Source organism: Rhyacophila brunnea, unplaced genomic scaffold (genome assembly GCF_057557595.1).
Source record: "Rhyacophila brunnea isolate RB1 unplaced genomic scaffold, BYU_Rbru_1.0 scaffold_11, whole genome shotgun sequence".
Classification (NCBI taxonomy): domain Eukaryota; kingdom Metazoa; phylum Arthropoda; class Insecta; order Trichoptera; family Rhyacophilidae; genus Rhyacophila; species Rhyacophila brunnea.
The window spans coordinates 1,456,511-1,478,439 of record NW_028232763.1 but is presented as its reverse complement, the minus strand read 5'-3'; the positions used below and the strand labels follow the sequence as shown (position 1 = coordinate 1,478,439).

The 21,929-nt window shown below is 32.6% G+C and overlaps 1 protein-coding gene across 4 annotated transcripts in view; it reads right to left on the bottom strand.

Moving 5' to 3' along the window:
- The window catches only part of Syt1 (Synaptotagmin 1), a 108,314-nt gene extending 104,972 nt beyond the window's left edge, over positions 1–3,342 (bottom strand). For 2 of the 4 annotated variants that reach the window (XM_085957891.1, XM_085957926.1), the window contains exon 1: positions 3,094–3,342. The gene's annotated coding sequence lies outside the window, so the exon portion shown is untranslated. The remainder of the gene's footprint in view (positions 1–3,093) is intronic. The other 2 variants (XM_085957873.1, XM_085957908.1) reach the window with 2 other exon arrangements.
- Between the last annotated feature and the right edge of the window lie 18,587 nt (positions 3,343–21,929).

Genomic DNA, 21,929 nt, shown 5'->3' with positions numbered 1-21,929 from the left:
TGTGATTCTCACGACGACCAGAATATTGCAATCTGCAGCGTACGCGTTTGTTAATCGAAAGGTATATCGATCAAGTCCGTCTGCTGCCGTTACTTTTTATTTAAATTTACGAGTAAATAATGACGGGTTTTCGTCACAAATCAGCAGGATTCACCCTCCTAAAAATTTTCTTGTTTTATTTCAATAAATTATTATTCAGTTTCAACTAATATACTGAAATCATATACCTATTATATTCATGTCTTTGTGAAACGAAAGTTCATGTCGTCAAATAAGGGTGTAGGTAATTGTCTTTGACATAAATATTTAAGTGTCTCAACACCTTGAAGGGCGCTTTTACAGATTCTTACTAGGTATACTTGTTTACGTCGTTACATAATTGTTCTAATTGTGAACGACACGACACATATGAATAAAACAAACGACTTAAAGGGTTTGTTTCGCTTATTTTCACCCAATTATATTATCTATTTCTGAACATAAACTGTAAATTATGTCTTCGATGTAAATTTATATAAAATGCTCATATGACATAAAAATATAATATACGTATTATATACTCGTAATATAATAATAATGTTATAATATATAATACTAGTTTAATTATATACTATTATAAAAGGGGTAATAATAATTTAATACGACACGTTTATCAACCTTCCAAAGATTTTCCTCGAAGTTTTCTTTCACATATAGCCAGCGAATTTTCAATTTACTTTATTACTGTCAAGCTCTCTGAACCTGATGAAAGAAATACACCAATATAATATACTGTGGCAGTTTAAATTAAACCAGAAACTTATCCTTCTCAATCAGTATTGTTTTTAACTTTAGGTAAAGAAACAATAATTATTGGTACTTCTGGTTTATTAGGTAGTTATGAATCTAAAGCTTTTATTTTTATTCTATTATCAGTTGAATAGTAATATACAAATATATTAAAATACAGTGAGAAAAACGTGTGTCAAAGCTCAGTTATTAAACACGTCTTGACAGCAGTTTGACAACATTGTTAGTAAGTAGCTAGATTTCAAAATCAGTCCATAATAGATGAATGGGAGAAAAATAGCTTTTTGTTTTCTCAAATACACAGTCACAAGGGTGAAAGTTTATATTATTTTGAGTATAGAATATTTAAAATTAATAAATTCCACATTTTGATCATGCAGAAATGTTAGAAAGCAGTAGTTCTTCAGCAATTCACAAAAAAAGTCAAAAATACCTAAATGTGGACTTGGCTGATTTTGAAATGTAGCGACACAGTTATACTTAGTTTAATTGGCATAGAATAATATTATAGATATTTATTGGAAGCATTGAAATCCATGCTTTATTGAATAGAATTATTTGCGATGAAATGTGGATGTTCATCTGAATAATGTGAATGCTCGATCTATTAAACTTCTAGGCTTCTGACACTAATGTAAGACTTTCCAAAAAAATGTAAGTGCGCAACTAGAAAATAAATATCAGAGAAGAAATAATATATGGTATCTACAAATAAATCAATGAATTTGTGAGGAATGATTCGTTTCTAATTGAAGCATTTTTTAAACTTTGCTTTCACAAGCACAAACATCACGGTACACATTATTTTTTTCGGTACAGTTCGGTTATGAGGATTGAGGAATACAGCGGAAAACACGTTTTGAAAATACCCGATATACTGGATTATTTGTTAGTTTGGGTTAGCTTAGGTTAGGTTAGGTTTGGTTAGGTTAACCTTTACAAGTAATCCAGTATATCGGGTATTTTCAAAATGTGTTTTCCGCTGTATTCCTCATAACCGAACTGTAGGTACTGTTTTTTCTTTCGAATAAATTGATTTATTTAAATAACATGTAGTAAAAGCTCGTCGAGATATTAAAAAAAGACAACATAGTAACAAGAGACATCGGAAGTTTTTATAATTAATTAGGTATATTTTAATTTTGTTGGTATGTAGAATATTGAGGTTATTAAACTATATTATGGTCTTATATATGCTAACTGAAATAAGTATTTTTTTTAAAATGAACGGCGATTATAAGGATGCTACTTTATATGTAAGAACAATTAAAATTGAAACGGTTGTATTGTACTTTTTAATATTAATACAATTTGACTACTTGATGGAATTTGAATATAAATTCATTATAATTTATTGTACTTTAATTATCGACATTGTTTGAATAACTACTGTCAACGAATTTAATATTCGATTGAAGATTATTCTGTTAAACACAATCATGCATATTATTTTGAAGTGGATTTGGTTAAGACAAAACAACAATAATTGCTAGTTAATAATTATTAATGTACGTATTATAAGATTGAAGTTTCTTCTATATGACAAAACACACATTCTTTTGATTGTCAAACCATTTATTTACATAGTCATAAAAATTATGGCAATACACTAAATTTTAATATAATAATGAATTATGGATATACTGTAAAATATATTTAACCATGGATATTTACATTTAATTGATAGTATTCTTTCGTTTCTTGTAAATAGTTCAAGACTGACAAAGATAGTGTTATACAACGTAGGAGTCTGTTTATGGAGAATATCATAATCTATGGTAGATAATTGATACAATAGAAAAAATACTTATTTGACACGAAACTACGTGATACTGTATTATATATATTTTCGTTAGTTAAACATTGTTAAACAGTTGACAATTTTATTCATTTAATTTTAATATGGATGGTTATTAAGAAATAAAAATCAAACACGTATGTGGCGTTTTAAACTTGATTAAAAAACCATATTATTTTTATGTAATATGTGTTTACTTAACCAATTAAAATTGAATGAATTGAACTGAATTTCAGGATAGAAATAATAATATAATATATTAGTATTTATATATTAAAATGGTACATTATTAAAACGGACGTGTTTACGAACAAAGTACCTAGTGGTATTTACGTCATATTGTGTGGGTTCAGCGGTTTGAACTATTATATTATGGTATTTTAATGTAAGTAAATTATAATGCGTGTTTAAATGCGTCAAAATAGATGCCAACAAAATATTACAAAAAACATATTGATCCAAACGCCGACGGGTATTGTCAAAAATGTATTCGCGTGCGTACTTACATGAATCTATAGCGTTGTCGATTCGGAACGTCCTGGAGCGATGCTTCTTCCACTCATCCCCGTTAAATCGGACAGGATTGGCAACCCTTTTGACACACTTATTATAAAAAAAACACAACTGACAATGTGGCAACGTAGCTCGATAGAGCGCGCGTCCAAATCCAGGCGGAGTATTTAAATGTGAGGCTTTCCGAGCGGGCGAAAAAAACTGTGGGAACAGCCTGCGAGGATGGAAAATCTACTGCGGCTGCGCATCACACTCGAGGTTCAGTGATGTGGAATACAATTTAAGATAATAGGGTCACAAAAAATACTATTTATTTTAATACATCATTTAATTGTTCATAATCTTGAGCTCATATAAGTATGTAATATAAGTTCACTTTCAATCATATTCTTAACGGCCCACGTGCTCGTCGTAGGTCAAAATTGAGTTTTTATTGTATTTTCAAGCCATGATCCTCGACACTCCTTAAACGTTGTAGATAATCTATTTATATAATTTTAAAGCCTTATTATCCCTCATATTTATTTTAAATATTTGATGACTGCATAAAGTAATTTTGTTACATAAAATAGTATTCTTTTAAACTTCTCGCTCTAATGTTTTAGAATATAGTCATATTTCGGTACATAACTGTTCAGTGGTTATAAGATTTTTTACATTTATTAATTTTTAAACGCATTTATAAAACCACAAGTATAATTTATTATGAGATAATTTTTGTAAAATATTCACGATTAAAAATTATATTGATAATCTCTGTGATCCCAAATTTGACAAGAATTAGGCATTTTATTATTCAAAAAATCGGCAAGATTAACACATTTGAAGATGATTTTAAAGATATTTATTAAAGGCTATGTCTTTGACCATTCAAGTGTGATAAACATCTTATGAATAATGATTGCTTTATAATAATTATTGAACTAAGAATAAGGTAGTGTTTTTTTGAAATACGCCATTTTTTTGGCATTCCCCAGTGGTTTAGCTACAACATACGGCCGTAGCCATAAATTGACAAACTATAATTGAAATAGGGAGTAAAATGATATTGACGCGCGTGTTTGAACATGTACCGTTTAAAAAAAAATAAAAAAAAATTTGGTTACGTACATGTTCAAACACGCGCGTTAACATAATTTTACTCCCTACTTTAATTATAGTTTGTCAATTTATGGCTACGGCCGTATGCTGTAGCTTAACCACTGGGGAATGCCAATAGAAATGGCGTATTTCAAAAAAACACTACCTTATTCTTAGTTCAATAATTATTATAAAGCAATCATTATTCATAAGATGTTTATTACACTTGAATGGTCAAAAACATAGCCTTTAATAAATATCTTTAGAATCATCTTCAAATGTGTTAATCTTGCTGATTTTTTGAATAATAAAATGCCTAATTCTTGTCAAATTTGGGATCACAGAGATTATCAATATAATTTTTTATCGTGAATATTTTACAAAAATTATCTCGTAATAAATTATACTAATGGTTTTATAAATGCGTTTAAAAATTAATAAATGTAAAAAATCTTAACATCACTGCACAGTTATGTACCGAAATATGACTATATTCTAAAACATTAGAGCGAGAGATTTAAAAGAATACTATTTTATGTAACAAAAATACTTTATGCAGTCATCAAATGTTTAAAATAAATATGAAGGATAATAAGGCTTCAAAATTATATAAATAGATTATCTACAACGTTTAAGGAGTGTCCAGGATCATGGTTTGAAAATACTATAAAAACTCAATTTTGACCTACGACGAGCATGTCCCCCCTTGCTTGGTTTTGTTATGAGGGTTTCAAAATCATTCGAAAACGTCCGAGTGCTACGTACATTATACGTATCATTTGTGTTGAGTATTCTTGAATTTGCCAGCATTATTTGGAGTCCTAATAGGTCCATCCACACAATTAAGTTGGATCGAGTCCACAATAGATTTCTTAGATTTCTCTACTTAAGAACATACGGGTTCTTTCCTTATGACAATGATAATAAAATAAATTTCCCGACTCGTTTTCTTCTGGGTATGCTATCAATGCAATCCCTGTCCACCCGAAGAGTGATTGCTCTTTTAAAGCATTTCTTTTTACTTCTTCGTGGGTTCATTTACAATCCGTATATACTGGCACATATTAATTTACATGTTCCCACCAATATCACTCGTAACTCTACGGTCTTCAAGATACCTCGTCGCAGGAGAGATGTTATGTTTCATGATGCCGTGTATCGTGCGATTAACTTATTTGATGGCACCATAAAGGTTGATCTATTTTTTATTAACTATACAATGTTTGTGGACGTGTTAAATAGGTTCAATTTATAATTGTATCATCATCATCATCAGCCTGAATCTATCCACTGCTGGATGAAGGCCTCTTCAAGTTGCTTCCACTTCTCTCGGTCCTGTGCATTGCGTTGCCACGTACTTCCGCAGAACTTTATCATTTCATCGATCCAGCGGCCTCTAGGTCTACCTTGTGGACGTTTTGTACTTCTTGGATACCACTGGATGACTAGATTTGTCCAACGATTGTCTCTTCTTCGAGCTATGTGTCCAGCCCATCTCCATTTAAGGCTTTTAATAAACTTTATTACATCGCAAACCCTTGTCTGCTTCCTTATCCACTCATTCCTCTTTTTGTCCTTTCGCGTTATGCCCAGCATGCACCTCTCCATACCACGTTGTGCTACTCTAAGTTTCTGGATCTCTCTTTTACTTAGGGCCCATGTTTCACACGCATATGTCATCACGGGAAGCACACACTGGTTGAACACTTTGCGCTTTAGGCACAGTGGAAGGTCACTTTTGAAGACATTATTCAGGCGGCCAAAAGCACTCCAGCCTAGCTTTACTCTGCGAACAATTTCATCAAATATACATCCATCTATAGATACTTGTTGTCCCAGATAGATGTAGCTTTTCACCTGTTCGAGCTGAGTGCCATTGATGAGGATCTCTTTTTGGCCTGCAAAGCAGTTGAACATGACTTTCGTCTTTGTTACATTTATTTTCAAACCTACTTTGTTGCTTACTTCAGCGAGTTCCTGCATTCTGCTTTGGAGGTCTTCTGAGTCTTGCGAGAAAATTACTATGTCATCGGCAAAGCGCAGATGACTCAGGTATTCTCCATTTATGGGGATCCCTTTGTCATTCCAGTCAAGTTGCCTGAATAAGTCTTCAAGGGTAGCTGTAAATAGTTTAGGTGAGATTGTATCACCTTGTCGGACTCCTTTGCTGATAGGAAATCTGCGCGATGGTTTATGGATATTTACAGATGCTGTTGCGCTACTGTATATATTATTGAAAATATTTATATAGCGTCCAGGGATTCCTTGTTTTCTGAGTGCGTCGAGTATTGAACATTTCTTTATCGAATCAAACGCCTTCTCATAGTCTATAAAACCCATGCATAGTGGCAGTTTGTATTCCTGGTACCGCTCTATGATTTCTCTGATGACTTGGATATGGTCCATAGTGCTGTATCCTCCTCTAAATCCGGCTTGTTCTCTCGGTTGGTTCTCGTCTAGTACATTTTGCAGACGGTTTGAGAGAATTTTTGTGAACGTCTTGTAGAGAATAGGGAGTAGACTTATTGGACGATAATTTGCTAGGTCTTCTCTGTCACCTTTTTTGTGAAGAATGACAATGCTGGCATTTTTCCATACCTCTGGGACATCCTCTTTGCATATGCAGGCTGTGAACAATTGTGCAAGTACTTCATTTGCATCCTTTCCTGCTTTTTTGAGGATATCTATCGTTAAACCGTCTTCCCCGGGGGCTTTCCCACTTTTCATGTAATTTAAAGCATGGGTTACTTCCCAGGATGTAATTTCGGGAGTATGGTCTTCCGAATTTCCATTTCTCTGAAGATCTAAGTCTATAGTCGTATTGTCAGTGTCATCACTGTAGAGATCGCTGTAGAACTCTTCAACTCGGCTTAACAAGTGTTCCCAATTTCTGACGATAGAACCATCTTTTGCTTTTAGTGCTGTGATTTGACGTTTTCCTATCGACAAGCATTGCTTGTTTTTGTTTAGACTTCTGCCTGCTTTCACAATTGCTTGTATGAGGTTTACATTGAATTTACGAAGGTCTTCTCTAATCTTCCTTCGGAGGGTTTTGCAAAGTGATGAAAACTCCATATCGTTTTGTGCCTGTCTATCGCTCTTGGTTTTCCTTCTCTGCTCCATAAGATTCAATGTTGCCTTCGAAAGCTTGGTGGAAAGTGTAACTTCTGAGTTTTTTACGCCTATTTTTTCTGCACATTGTAGAATAATATTCGTTATATCCTCCGCGTTGGATAGGGAAACGGTTTCGTTCTCATCATTGTATATGTATTCTTTAATATTTACATAAACACATGCTGTCTTTTCTATTTTCTTGTTATATTATTTGTTATTTTTTGTAATTAGGGTATTTTTATAATTTTGTATTTATTATGTATTATGGCGCATTGGCCAATCGCTGTAATGCCGTAATACTCTTTTTCTAAATAAATAAATAAATATTTTTACAGTAGGTATATTCCTAGCTATAACACAATATGTGGGAGCCACGCACCTTTGACGTGTACATTTTCGTCTCGGATATATAATTTTTTTGTGATCTCTGAGGCTTTTGCCTGCGTTATACGTGTAGTTTTTCTACATTTTCCATTAGGAACACCATATTTTGTAGTTATTTTATTCGTTATTTTAATTTGGTGTGACGTCCAACTATTAAGTTTAGTTATTGTTAGATATGGTTACATAGGTAATTGATTAATAAACACAGAACGGTTGTTTTATTGTATGCAATTGTACACTCTATTACATTTTAATAATGTATATATTATTTAGATACAATTGATTTAGTTATTATAGTGAATTTAGTATTTAATAGTTTTACGTCATTCTCGGACAAGCACAGTATGTATAGAACGATTTTTGAATTGAGATATTATTTCTGAACTTGATTGAAAGGTTTGATATTGACTAATCATTATATTTAATGTAATGTCATATCATAAGTTTGGGTGACGAGTATTTAATTATCGTTTGAGATCGTGAGTTTTATTTTATGTTGATAGTTTTACTATATACACCTATGTGCTTTCATCTATAGGCTTAGTACATTTTTTGTTTTGGCTTTGTATGCTCTCAGTATATCTTAAGCACATTTAATGAATACGTGTGATCATGTTTCCACCCCCATCCTCTAAAGAGTACATTGTAAAAATGTATGCAGTTTTATTTACTTGTCGTTCAATTTCAATATCGCAATCTTGATGTCGGAGCAGACCCCATGAGTAGACCCTATATATCCGAATTGCATAACCTTGCTATCAATCGATGTATTTTACAACGTTTTTCTTAGCTCGTATTCTTATTTGTCCAGTGGTTGTTTGTCCGGTACAAATCTTGCAATCAATTTTTAATTAACTTCCCAACTAGCTAGACATTTGAAACTTTTAGAATATATGAGAACACGATGCCAATGTATTTTTTTAATACTTTTAGCCATCTTTAAGTAGAATTGATTTCATTTTCAGTTAATTCTGTTTTGTATGAAAAGTTATTTCGGAAGAAATCCGTAATCCAATCCACTATTATTGGTTGCTAAGAAATTATTAATATATACGTGGGTTACTATGGAAATCAATATGAGTGTCAAAATGACATTTCAGTATTATTTCTATCAAATACAATTTTTTTTGATCGTTTAAGCTAGTAAAGTCATGTTTATAAGATTCAACAGAAAATTTAAAAACGTTGTATATAAAAAGTTCTTTTTATCTTGTAATTTTATTTTAGTAATAGTTTGTATCTTGCTGAATATCTTGATAATGTTTTTTTTTCTTTCTATTCTGGTATAATTATAAAGCATAACATGTTGTCGATTTCCTCATTTAACTCTGCTTTGTCAGTATGAGTTTAATACAAGTATACTTATTGATTATATACTAATAACAATATAATATAATTTATATAATTAAATAAACACACCAGAAACATATTTTAAAAAATCGAGATAAAGAAAAAAAAAATGTGGATAGGATATTTGAAGAGATCTTGACGCCGCTGAGTCAAAGTAAATACATATTGAAGATACATAATTTTGAAAACACTTCTGAGAAAATATATTATAACCAATAGAAAAAATCTTTTTGAAGAAAGTAAGACAACCGGCAGGATCGAACCTGCATCTCCTGGGTTTACGCCCCAATCCGCGCATTATCCACTATGCTCCGAGGTGACTTACTAATGACGAAAAACTTTAACTATTGGCCTTTTAATACCTGCTCATCAGCGTTCTTCCAAATCAAGCTACTATTTTCGCTAAGTGTTTTTCAAAATTATGTTTGTTCAATAATTAGAATGGTACATTCTTAAATCTTGTGAATAAAAGAAATGGTTAATTCAAAAATATTATTATTAGTCTTCGGCCGTACATTATGCTATAATGTTATTTACATTAAATTTAATAAAATATTCAAACAAATTATTTTACAGACATCTTAACTTAAGAAACTTACTCTAATTTACAATAAATTTAGGTACAGTAAATTACACCTTTACCATCCAAACTTATATAAAACTTATGCTATTTATATTAATTTTACAGCTCTGGTTGTATTTGCTATAAAGTAGCTCGACACTGGTTCAGGCCTCCTTCCAACATACGTAATAATGATCTTATTTATTGATAAAAATTAAATTGTAAGTATGGTATCCATAAAATTAAATCATGACAAGACTGACAAACACTCAATGTGAATAGTGGTCTTGCATCTCCTTGGATAGTTTGGGAAGTCAGGTTTGCATGTTGTTGTTTTTAATTTTAAGCACAATTCCAGGTTTTCATCAATAAGACGACTTCTCAATTTACTCTTGATTTCCTCTCTTAGAAATCTCTTTACTAACCACAAAACTTGCAATAATAACATTGTTCCAAGATTGTCTTCAGTAATTAAATACAGAACTTGATTTTTCTTGACTCTTCTAAAGTTTCTCAACTGCTTTCTTCCTTGCATCACCGACAGGATATTTAGTACGAAATCGTGTTAAGTTGTAAAGTGTCTCTCTAAATTTGAATGCGCCAATTTTTCCAGACAAATAATAGTGGTCGGTAGGCCATTTAAGTTTTGAATAAACGCAAAAATTTCGGTCCATTCAACTTTAAATTCATGGTTTTCGCCTTCCGTTTTACTTTGCTTAATTTTTGTAACCATGTCAAATAGGGCAGAGGGCATCTGTGGAAGAGCCGCACTCAAGGGGCCAAAGAGCCGCATGTGGCTCGCGAGCCGCGGTTTGGCGACCACTGCCCTAGGGTACACCCTTACGACGGTGTCAATATATTTTGGTCAAATGCAAATCGCACCATGAGTACTTTAGTGTATTAACTCCAAAAGTATAGTTTTTAAAAATCAACGTTCAAATTTACAAAATAACCATTATTTATATCTGTAATATTGCGGTAAGTTTAAGAACTTCCTATGAGCTTAATACTTCAGTACTTATATCAAATCAAAATAATACAAGAATGCACCAAAATATACATCACATTAATGCATTACTATAGTATAACTTAATAATATAGTAAAGCAGTCAACTTTTTAAAATATTTTCTAAATACTTTAGTGACGTAACTCAATTACAACGCATTTCACATTTTGTTTGAGTTACTATAAAAATCTGAATAAAACTGCATTATTAACTACAAAATAGTAATTTTTGAACACTAAAGTACTCATGGTGCGAAATATTCTTCAAAAAATATGAAAAAAAAAATATAATATATTATATTGTGTTGTTTTACGTAACGATCTGGTAACCGAATGAATTTTGATGACTGATGATGATGAGTCACTTGAAAAATAATATTTTCTGGGATTTTATTCCGGGACATTAATAATTCGATAATAATTATGTCGCACGCCACTGCGCAACCCCAATACAGCGCCACGCGGTCGTTCTGCGAAGCGGCAGTCTAACGATTGGGAAAAACTCCTCAGCCATTGAGAAGGTTGCGCTGCTGATGGCGGTGACGTCTTTCCACCGACCAGCCCTCAACATGGCGTATCAATCGATTGCTTGCTCGAGAGGCGTCACATTTCCTCTGGCGTTCATCCATTCATCTAACGCAGTTTCACGTTTCACTATGTCTTTTACAACTTAACCAAAGTTTTCATGTTAGTTTTGGAGTATTTTTTTTAAAATTCAATTATGGTATAATTTATGACAATTGCCATGGCATTGTCACACCAATAAAATACAAAACGTAGAAATAGGGTTGTAAAATAAAGATTGTGTCAATATTTACATGATAAGAATATTAGTCAAATAACTGAATTATTATTTTCAGTCCACACCGCTGACGGCACAGCTGTTGTGTTTAGGTATCCATTAGATATAATTATCATGTTATTTAAATGTGGAAATTAAATAGTAATTAAATGTTCTGCGGTGAATGTTATATCTAATGGCCACCTGATGGGCAACGCACCAGCTGCGTTGGACGCAGCGAATGGGTTATTAATTATCATGTTAATTGCGACACGCCAGTCGTGTCTTTAGCACTGACCGAGTCGTGGTAATTAACCGGTCAGCAGTGAATGAGAATCAGAGAATATGCTTCCAAAAGGTGGAGATGGCACCAACAAAGTTTTTTTTTTGAACTAGGAATTGTTGTTAATCTGACTGGTAGTTTTGGGTAGTTTCCAGGGAAGTTGAAACAGAGAAAGATCTTCGATGCGTTGGAGCAACCAAGTGAAAGAACTTACTGAGGGTAGTTTTTATTCTGTTCTGAGAGAAGCAGATGACACTGAGGATTGGAGTCTTGTTCGCACAGTAGATGACTGTATTTAGGGTGATCACGATCTTCAGTAATGAGGGAACTACCGAGAAGACAATCGTTCACACCATTTTGTCCTTGCACTAGATGATCAAAAATATGAAAACGTGAAATACAATTATTTTTTTTTCAATTCAAATTAAATTAAATTATATTTATTTAATTTATATAAATTACAAGATCAAGACATTCACAACATGTTATGAAAAACAAAGTAATGGTATTAAAACAGTTAAAATAAAGAAATATAAGCAATATTAGTAAAAATGTAAATAAAAAAATTATGAAGCACATGAACGCCGAATGAGCTAAATACATATATCCTATTTAAAATATATATATATAAAATAACGTCCCCCTTAACTCATCCTCACGTAGGTGAAATATATCAATATAAGAAACGATTTGGTTAAACAGAGTTATTGCCCGCCCAATAGGCATTACCAATAGCAGGTTAGTTCCGCAAATTGATGTTTCTAATGTCCGCTTATGCTTGTAGCTAAATTTATTATTTTTCGATGAAAATATGAAATATTAATATTTCAGTAAGTATATTATTCTTGATAACCATAATATTAATGGACAGAAGTCTCCCTAGCACGTTCTTCACCTTTTTTCAATCCCTTGGATTTTATTTGAATGGAATGAATTATGTACCCATATCTAAAGTATTCATTCCATTTGTAAATCAAAGATGTCCGTTTCTTAGAAATAAGTAGCGGTGACCACATATTATATTTTTTTACATTAGCCATAATTTCCTCATAATTATTATGTTGTGAAATAATAAATTGACCTATTTGCGTTTATTTATAAAGAAATAATTTATAGGAAGACCGATAAATCGTATATTTATAATGTGTCAGTAGTGTTGCTATTCCATTATAAACCGCAGTGAATCCACTGCTGGGTGAAGGCCTTCCCTAGCCCCATATATTTCTCTCGCTCTCTTTCACTGTCACGTAAATCCACCAAACTTGATGGGTTCACCGATCCAGCAGAATTTAGCGGACATTGCGATCCTTTACTGGCCTTTTGTACCAGGTGTATGATCGCATTTCTTCAGTGGATGTCTTTTTCTCAAATGAAATGTTTGGTCTATTGCGATTTCATTTGTTTGACGAGCTCTATCATATTTTCTTCTTTTGTCTGCTTCCATTCTCATTGATTCATTTCATTCACAATTTCATTGACGTATTTTGTTATAATGTTTCTCACCCAGAGTTCCAAATTCATTTTTTTTTAATTCTACTTTTTTTCTTGTTGTATTTATTACACATTTTCGCCGTCCGAAACTTTCAATATTCGACTATACGATTAACCCCGTTTCATAATATAAACACATTCCTATTTTTTGTGATTATTAAGTTTGTAAGTAGATAATAAAACAATTACGTATAATTTAATTTGAATAATTCCAGGCTGCTCTTTGGCTTCCAATCAGCCCAGTCCAATATTATAACTACCTATACTAGTTATATCCACCCATATTTAAAGGTGACAGGTACCGAAATGCCTTTTACCTATTTACAAAGGATATTATATAACATCTTATTTTTTGGAATTTCGGTCTACGAAATTTCGGCCATTCATGTTTTAGGCTTTATGTAGTTCACCCAAACACAAAGTTGAGATAATTAGTTTTACAATCATTTCTAAATATACATAATATATGAAACGATCTTAATGTTAAGTTAACATGTTTATGATCATTATCAGGAACAATGTTGATAGTAGTTTTAGAAAACATCGCTTGAATGATGCATACTGTGATTAATTTGAATTCATATTGAATTGTATACAAAACAATATTATAAATACTTGAAGCAAGAAGGCGTCCCGTCGAAAACATCCAAAATCGTCAACATGTAGACATTTTGTTTACTGCACCTTGTAAATTTTAACCTTATTGAATATTCAAATTCAATTACCCACACCTGTCATACTGGAGTAAAAGCAGACACATTAGGGAATCAAAAAGCAAGGGCACTGTCACACGTCGGCGGGAAAAATCAATTGCATCTGGCAAATCATTGTGCATTGATTTTTATCTATGTGGGTTTGTGGATCAATGTCAATGTGTCTGCCATTGGAAAAATCATGCGCCATTTTGTATTAATGAATTTTGTCAATTTTAAAACATTAAAAATTAGAAAGTAATTATTGTTTGTTATTAATTAGTTCCTTGAATTATCGGTTAAAAGTATTATTTAAGTGGAATTGAACGCAAGAAAGAAATACACAATAAGCGTAGAGTATATAGGTACATTTCACTATAATATATCAATTTAAATTATTTTTACGCATTAAAATGCCAACACGAACGATTTTCTGATAACAACATTTATAGTAGTTACATTATATCCTAATATTAATTAAACACCAACATCAAACAGGACTTTTATAATTAAAAGCCAACCAAGTGAACGCGTGACCTAACATTAATAATTAGGGGTGAGACATAGGACCAGTCTCAAGAAATTGAGAAAATTTCGCTAGATAACCTTGAGGGCCGAGCAGTGCCGGATTTACTTTTGAGGGGGCTCTGGGCTTAAACGTTTTGGGGATCCTAATAACCCAACTAATTCCAGTTGAATAATTTTAATTGCAACGTGTAAATTGTATTGATCTAATGACAGAATGGTTCCATTTATATTCCGCAAACTCACGTTGGAAAACTAAAAAACAAAAGTTCAACACATTAATTATTTGATTCACTCAAGAATTGTATGTATTTTTTGTATTTGTGCGATTGTGTGGAAGAAGCGTCATTGCGCTAGAATGACTAAGTGAAGAAGTTGACTGGGGCAGTCTTTATTCTGTCCCGAGAGAAACAGAAGATGGAAAGGGATGGAAAGTCTTGGTTGTTCAAAACATTTTAAGGTGGTCACAATCCTCAGCCATGAGGGAACTATCGAGAAAAAGTGATTGTGACATATTAACAGGGAAATCGTTTGACATATTTGTAGATTGTAGATATTTCTTCAGATGGCATATTTCTTGCTGCATTTAAATTTAAAAAAATACTTTTGTCGATATTAGAGCTGGAGGGTGGCAGCTGATTCCTGTGTATCAAGATTTTTTCAGGCTCCGGGTCTTCTAGTAATTTGAAGGCTCTTTTCCCTATGGTAAATCCGGGTCTGGAGTTGAGCCCTTCGATTGGTGGCTGTATATCAGTGGTGAAGACTTTATACTAGGGTTTTATAGCCTACCTTCTCAAGAAAAAATATTTTTATTTGCCTATTGACATAATTAAATAAAAATAACTTCATTATTTTATATTCTACAATAAAAAAAATATTTGCAAACGACATCTGTCTGTAGGTATGCATTATAAATTGATGTCTACTTGCCTAACCAGACCGATGCGTACATGGCACTAATTACTAATACCTAACCAGCACAGTTAATAAAAAAATGGATTTAATTTCACGCTTACAACACATACATATAATTTTATAGCCCGAGTTTGAATCGTAGTTGGACATTATTTTTTTTAAATTATCTATTTTAGTGCCTGTCGTCATTGTGTGTGTAATATAGGTTCTGAAGATGAACAATATTTAAATTAAAGTCCTGTAAATATGATGTCGCTGTCCTAGGATGTTTGCCAGTTTCCTACCATAGCCTACCTACCTTCAAAAGGCACCCTTCGCCACTGTTGTATAGATATATCCCTGAGATCTCATAGACTAAGTTGACATCCTTACACGTAAAGGGCTGTGAAATTCCGTGTAGCATATTACAGAAAACTACAGTATCTCGTCTACACCATGAGAAAAAAAAGTATAGTAATCTTCAACTAATTATACAAGGAAATGCGGAGAAGGAATACGTGGTAAAGAAAAATGGTTTCGTGACTAATGGCCCAAATAGACTCTATGACAATCGGTCATATAAATGCCGAAAAACCCGTTTCTTATGTTGGCGTCCTGTGTCAAAGGGTGTCACAGAGTGTAAATACGATGTCATAGCTGTCATACAATATGTATGTATAAATGTCGGAATGGCATAGATTTGATCATAGACACTAAAACGCTCTTAGCATATATGTGCCCGATCATCATATAGTCTATTTGAACCATTGATTTGAACCATTAAGAATTGGTTCCCGATCTGTACTAGCTATTATAGTCGTCTTTAACTTGAACGTTGTAGCTTATCTCCGATAAAAATATTGCAATAAAAAGAAGGAAACTGTTTTAAATAACTTAGGATTCAAATTAACTGTTGAATTTAAAACTATTAATATGCCATCTTCATCTTAAGAAAATAATAAAACTGTGTTTAGATTTGTAAAATTACATTCAATATAAGCACGATACGTTTGTTCGATGATATTATATACTAGACATCAAAAACTGCTGGAAGCTGTTCTAAAAATTGCCCGGGATTAATGACATAATGTAGTTTAGTTGACATACATAGCAGGGGAGCCGTTTAAAAAGAGCGTATAAACGTTTTTATCCAGCAGTAGCTGGCTGCTATTACTACTGAAATAGTTTATTCAAACGTTATAATTTTACGTGAAATTATGATTTATGTATGCATGACCAAAATAACAATAGTTATTGAAAATTAAATTATTTTTTTATCTTGAAAAAATATAAATAAATTATTCAAAATTGGTATAGCTAATAATAACTAATATTGTTAAATAATTATTACCCTAATTTTATTTTTCCCTTCTTTTCCCTAAAACTGGGTTAAACTTATATTGAAATCAATTATTATTTAATTTTTACCCTTTGAGGTAAAAAAAGAAAAATGAATTACTTATACATAATATAATTATGCCAACAGATGAGTTGCTGTAAAAAAATTGCCTGCGTTAATATTTTATTATGCTCCACGAGGCAAAGGCTTATTACTAAACCATTTCAATTTCTGAAACACTTTTCTATTTCAATTTGTTTGCATATTTCAATATACTTACTGCCCTCGGTGTGTACATTTTCTATATTTTATTTGGATGAAAATTCATTTCATTTCGAAAAATATCAATAGATGTCTATATTTAATGATATACAAAATTTTCTTTTCACAGTGAAAAGTTTCAAATGTAGATGCCACTACTAGTGTTGCAATTTTCCAACTAAACTATTTTGGTGTTCTGATGTGCACAATATTATTTGTAAAATTTTCCGCTAGATGTCTATATGTATATAAAGAATGAAATGAATTAATAGACATCTTTTATCGTGATTCAATTTATTTAGTAAATATAATTTATGAAAATACTATAAAAATAAATCTAATTATTTCAGATAATAATTAAAACTGTAGTTTTATAATATACGACTAGAGTCTTAAAACCATTTGAAGAATATGGTGTACATGATATTGTGACCGAATGAAGACCACAACCCTCAGTAATGAGGAAACAAATAATATGAATGAGAAAAACATCAAATTAAAAAAAATATATATTATACGACCAAATGAGTAGCGGTACAGGATATAGAAATGTGCACATTGGGAATAGCGTGACAGACCACAAAATACAACAAAAAAAAGAAACAGAAGAATTACGCGATGTAATAGATGTCGTCATACCAGTGAAAAGTAACGGGCAGAACATGTCACTTGGCGAGTGGATAACCACTGGAAAATGTAGACTTCAATTCAATGGACCGATGAACTTCAGATCAAATTCGGCGGGAGTGCAGCGAAGAATTTTCGTCAGACGCGAGTGAAATGTGAGCTATTAGTAGAAACTTTCATTCAGCTGTAAATCTACCTCGGATATTGTTGGTGTTTCACTTGCGCGAGGCAAGGGCGAAGTCTACAGGGAGGGCATATTACATGATGCAGGTCTCAACAACATGTTCAGTGGTTTGGATTTTTCTGCACTCCAGATGCCTGCCATTACTAGATCAAGCACTTCGTTTCTTTTAACCAGCTCCTCTCTTACTACTCGTACCTATAAAGACTTACTATTTTAGTCTATAATATCAACGTGACGTAGGTAGTAGCTTAGAGCTTTTGGATTTTTAAACACCTTTAAAGTCACTGTGTTACACCTGAGCTTTCATTGAAAAATATTTAATAATAAAAACAACCACGTGTATTACAATGTAATTATCATTATGTACTTATGAATATAATAATAAAGAAATTCTTACCGACTATTGGTGACAATTGCATTTAATTATATTAATAAAATTATCGTATTAAAATTACAGTTTTATAAAATTTGACTGACATAAAAGCGAGTTTAGGTGTATATATATTTATATACGTTGTTATGTTCTCTCAATTCTTTTCTATGGTATGGAAGTATGAACGCTAAACCAAGAGATGTCAAAGAGAGTTGAAGCTTTCGAGATGTGGCTGTATAGACGCATCCTTAAAATTCCTTGGATTGACCGCGTGACAATATTGAAGTTCTCAATCGACTGGGAAAGGAAACTAGGAAACTACAGTACCTCGGCCACATTATGAGAGGACAAAAGTATAGCATTCCCCAACTTGTCATTCAAGGAAAAATCAACGGTAAGCGTAGCAGAGTATGACGCCGCATTTCGTGGCTTAAGAACCTCCATGATTGGTACGAGTGCAGCTCCACTGAACTGTTCCGGGTAGCAGATGACAAATCTCAGATCGTCTTGATGGTGGCCGACCTCCGCTAGGGGATGGCATTATAAGAAGAATCTATTTATAAAATCCCATATTTTAATTACTTAACTATTTTTTTTATTCAACGAATAATTCACAAGATTTAAGAATGTACCATTCTAATTATGAATATACATAATTCTGAAAACACTCATGAGAAAATATAGCCAACAGAAAAAATCTTTTTTACATGATTTAAGAATGTATCATTCTAATTATTGAACATACATAATTCTGAAAACACTCATGAGAAAATATAGCCAATAGAAAAATTGGGTGTTTTCATGAGTGTTTTCAGAATTATATTGTGTGTTCAATAATTAGAATGGTACATTCTTAAATCTTGTGAATTATTCGTTGAATAAAAGAAATAGTTAATTAAAGATATTAGCAAGTTCAAGTAAGTTACAACAGAAAATATTGGAGTGATCCGTGACGTCGGTGAGTAATTAAAGTAATAAATACTTTAATAATACATACAAAAATCGATCGCCTACCGTAACTTAATTTGGAGAGCGCTTATGAGCAGGTATTAAAAAGGTCAATAGTTAAAATTTGTTGCAATAATTAAGCATGGCAGTCGTAGCATAGTGGTAATGTATAGGGCGCGATATCCAAGAGACGCAGGTTCGTTCCTGTCGAGTGTCTTACTTTTTTCGAAAAAGATTTTTTCTCATGTTTTCAGAATTATGTATGTTCAAATCCCATATTAATATTTAGCTCACTGACTTACCTTCCTTAAACTATTAATTATATTTTCAACTGTTTTCATTGTGTTAATTATTTTTCTAAATATATTTCATTTCACATCTCACACTTTTAATTTGTAATATCAACTCATAAATTTGATTTAAATGAATTTTTAGCAATAAGTATTTAATTGATGTATAAAAAATAATAGTGTTAAATTATGCAAAAGACTGTCGCCGCCTTTGCAACACGTTCTACCTCGCTATTTTCCAAGAAGGCTATTGACGCAGTGTTGTCCTAAATAAACAGTGGGCACCTTAACGCGAAGTTAAGAAAACATTGGGCTAGGTATAATATGACACCTCCTTGGGATATTTGCGAGATTGGGAGAAGGGTCGTGGCCATCGTGACGCTTCGATGATTCCAGTTTGACGAAGGACAATGGCGAGGAACTGGGTCGACGGAGAGAACACTTGGGTCAGGTGAAGTGGTTGATCACAGCTTAAGGGATGTGTTCAAAAACCCTTCAATATACTTCAGTTTCAGTGAGATAAATAACAGTTAATTTAAGGGAATACTGTGTAAGAGTGAGAGGTAACATTTGAAAGATATTTAATTATGGATTTAATCATCATCATCTTCTCCTCAACGAATGCTGTTTCTACTCTTTTAGGTCCTTAGTATTTCGTTGCTACGTACTTCCGGTCATCTTAATTTTTGGACCGAAACATCTGGTCGCATTTAAGTCTTAAGGCGATTCACTCGTTTTTTCACGGTTTTGAATAAAATGTATATTTTTAAAGCATGATAAAATCAAACTAATACATATAAGTATACATCCTAGTCACAAGACCGCTGGCCTTCTGTTGATTACAGAACTCTAAATTTATTATAAATAGTAAAAAAAAAACATAATAGCATTAATATGACCTATTACATTTAAATGAAATTAAGTGGCTAATATGTATCACTTTAATAGACCCACACATAGAAAAATAGCTGAAAGGGGAGAATCACTTTGAAAAAATATCTATTAAGTATATTATTATTTAACGATTTTTAGGGCGGCGGTAAGGGTGGGTAAAGAAAATCTAGCAGGTGCCACTGACATCCACGTTTACCCCACCTACTACCTACAGCTTCTCGTTGCTTCAAGCGTGTAAAAAATATCGCACTTCCCAGGTACATTCCCCATACCCAGACACTCCTCACTTTGAGTTTAGTTTAGAGATATGTCTACGAGTTATTGCGAGTTGTCGAATCCATAAGTAGTTATCGAAAGGACATGGATTATCGATCATGCCTAGGTTTGTTGGTGTCCATTTGGGTCGTCCGCACTCTTTTATTTACCCCTAAATTTTAATCCCCTTATGTGAAATGTCGTGATGAGAGGCTGCTTGGTGCAATCTCATCACGCTGAGAGTGAAGATGCGACGTTGGACCTGGCTCGGCCACGTGCTGCGGATGCCAGAAGAGAATTTCAACCTGGCTTGCCTGCTTTTCAAGCCAACCGGATTCCGGCGTCCTAGAAGGCCGCTAAATACTATCTATAGAGTGTATAAGGCGGAGCTACGGGATGCTGGTTTGACCTGGAACGGTGCAAGAAGACTGGCGAGCGACAGGAATTCTTGGAAACGCCTCGTGGTGTCCATAATATGCTGTAACTAAGGGGCAGATACGGATATAAGAAGAATGTGAAATGTCAGTAGAGAGAATCTTGCTTCATAAATAGTTTTTTTTCTGACAGTACGTGTGTGTATCTGTGTATGATGTATCTAATTGTAATTTTGTACCGATTGTAATCGCAATGTAAAGTTTCAAAAATGCAATAATAATACAAAAAATGCAGAATAATAGTAAAGTTTGATCCTTTTTGGGTATTATTATTCAACTATAGGGATTGATGACATTTTAACGATCATGTTAATAATATTTACGTATAGTTTTTAAATCAGAACTATACCAAACCGTCAAAATGAGACTAATTTTTCCTCCAATTTCAACTATTATGACCACTGTGAAACGATTCATGATTATGTTGAGAACAATTAATATAATTTTCAGTCAGCATTGTCCTTTTCAGTTAAATAGGCATTACCACCATATTTTATCTATCTGCATAAGTCTTTGCTAGCTAATATATCAGCGAAATTTTATTTTGAATTAATATTCAAATGCTAAACTTAAAACTAATACATGACACATATAATATAACATTAAGATACGGGTTATAGTATAATGAAATATACGTTAATGGTACTCTAGATTTTCATGGAAGCTGCATAGTTTCTCCTAATATAAAATTTTAATCTATAATACTGCATTATCCTATAAAAACGCCCAGAAATAAAACTGTCTAGTCAATATATAAAAACAAGCAAAATATAATATCGGAATGTATGAAAAATCCTTAATAAAAGATAAGAATTTTTTGGCGCATCGTCGAAAAATAATTGAAATTCTTTCATGTTGGCTTCGTAAATGTAGGCTAATTGTATACAACATTCATTCACAAATGGCAATGTATCGCATTATTTCCCCTTTGATGTGATTAAAAATATCTCTTTCCACAAAGGAATTCAATATTGTTTGTGATTTCGAAACGCAACATTATCACGCGAGAGTGAGCCAGGAACGAGCGTAGCTTATTTCTCGCCGAAAGGGTGGAAATTATAT